The following is a 2,500-nucleotide window of genomic DNA, read 5'->3' as shown; positions in this document are numbered from 1 at the left end:
TGAGTTTAGGCACGTGCTCACTGACTGACCCGACCCTGTGACAGCTGACTCGCACACTCAACCGTGATTCTGTGGCTGAGCCCTTGTCATAGGACAGACCCTCCATGGTTGGGGTGATCATGGCTGCACTGGCTGTACATGCCATTGATCGACGGGCTTTCTTCCTTCACTACTTACCTCAGCGGGGATTCCCGATTTACGGGATGTGGTGTTTTTGTTTTTGTTTTCGAGGTTCACCCACACTAGATTGATTGTATTATTATTTGAGTCAGTCGTGTTCGAATGTGACCATCAGAGGAGGTAACTGCTGCCCCAACTATCTGGGCTAGAATTTGATGATAGTGGAGAGTGTCTTGCCCAAGTTCAATATACATTGTCACTCTCTAGGCCAAGGACCTAGGCTTTAGGACCATTCGGCGTTTGGGTATGATTCCTCAAACGACAACCTCAGTAGCTCCCAAGGCTGCTGCCAGCACAAAGAGCCTGTGCAATCTTGCCTCCTAATTTTGGAGCCACAGTCCTTCACAAAACGACTAAGTTTTAAATGAATCCTCTTTGTAACAGAGAAACTATTGACCATACAGCTCTCACTGGAGTGTTGGCCTCGAGGTGACGCTCCCGCCTAGGAAGAGAGAGAATCTGAGCGCACTGGTTCGAGTCACCGCACAATCGTCAGTATTTTCTCCCCTTCCACCAGACCTTGAGTGGTGGTCTGGACGCTAGTCATTCGGATGAGACGATAAAGCAAGGTCCTATGTGCACCATGCACTTAGCGCACGCAAAAGAACCCACGGCAACAAAAGGGTTGTTCCTGGCAAAATTCTGTAGTAAAATCCACTTCGATAGGAAAATAAAACAACAACAACAACAACAAAAACAAAACAAACAAAAACAAAACAAAAAAACGCATGCAGGAAAAACAACAACAACAACAAAAAACAAACAAAAAAAACAAAAAACAAAAACAAAAAACAAAAGCAAAAAAAAAACACCCCAAAACGGGTGGCGCTCTCAGTATAGCGACGCGCTCTCCCTGGGGTGAGCAGTCCGAATTTCACAAAGAGAGATGTTGTGACAAAAATTAGTAATACGACAATAATCCAATACAGTACACTTTGCTGTTGGCCCCAAATGTAAAGTGATGTCAATCTCTGATATAAACCGAGCGTTGAGACTAACGTAGTGTAACTCAGTGTGATACAGCGTTTGTAGGGTTTGTGGAATGAACACCCTACCAGTGATCTATCTGCTGTAGGGTCGTTGCCTCATCACTCCTCTTTTGCAACATCTCCACTGTCTCACACAGAATAAAGCACAAGATCAGCACTCTATGTTACAAATGTATTCACAAATCTGCCCCTTCCTATCTCTGTGGCTGCCTTCACCTCTACACTCCATCTCGCTCTCTGCGATCGGCTTCGGATCCATTCTGTTTACGCACACCCAGATTCAAACACTCGACTGTTGGCCGCCGTTCTTTCTCTGTCTCTGGACCATGCAATTGGAATGAACTTCCTCCTTCTCTTCGTCAGTACTCCACACTCAGCTCTTTCAAGTCAGGTATTAAAACCCACCTTTTCCCAAAATAGCCTCCCTTCCCTGCCTCTTCCCTTTTTTTTCTTTCCAGTTTCAGAGTTATGCATGCGTGTGAATGACTGGTGCGAAAGCGCTTTGATTTATCTCTGCATAAGATTCAACGCTATATGAATATGATAATAGTGGTTATTATCATTACCTACAAATGGAGGTCGAGCCGGGGTGGTAAGGGAGGGGGCGGGGGGTTGGGGGGGGGGGGGGATTGGGTAGACAGGTCTCAGGGGAAGCTTTGCGACAGTCCTCCGTTCTTTGCTGGAGTCAGGGAGTTTGGGGGAGTGGGGATCGGGTAGACAGGTCACAGTCCTCCGTTCTTTGCTGGAGTCAGGGAATTAGCAAGGCTTCACTAAGGGAGGTGGGGGTTGGCGGGTGGGGGTTAGGGGTTGGGGTTGTGAGTGGGGGTGGGGGTGGGGGTGAGGTGTGTGTGTGTGTGTGTGTGTGTGTGTGTGTGTGTGTGTGTGTGTGTGTGTGTGTGTGTGTGTGTGTGTGCTCTTCTGTTGAACATTCTCCCAGGTTTGACGACAAGGCAGAGCTGACTATATAAAAGCCGACCAGGCCCTTCCCAGAACACTGTACCATAGAGAATAGAACTAAACTGACGATTATCCGAGGCTTTGCTTCCTTTCTTCTTTTCTTTTTTTTTTTTTTTTTTTTTTTTTTGCAGACCATGATTCAGAAGAAATTCATCCAAAAACTAGCGCATCGCCGCTAAAAGTTGTTAAAACCTTGACAAGGTAAAAGAATAAAAATCCTCTCTACTCCAGCAGACCTCATACACTATAAAGCACTAACAACCACTTCACTGCACGTTATAGCTGGCTTTCATCTCGCCCTCCAATTAGTCAACAGAAGCTGACCAAAAGTGAAAGTAAAACCAAGAGTCTTCTTTACAATAAACCGCCAGCGT

Source organism: Babylonia areolata, chromosome 11, assembly GCF_041734735.1.
Source record: "Babylonia areolata isolate BAREFJ2019XMU chromosome 11, ASM4173473v1, whole genome shotgun sequence".
Lineage (NCBI taxonomy): Eukaryota > Metazoa > Mollusca > Gastropoda > Neogastropoda > Buccinidae > Babylonia > Babylonia areolata.
The sequence above is the reverse complement of the archived record's forward strand: the minus strand, read 5'-3'. Positions refer to the sequence as shown.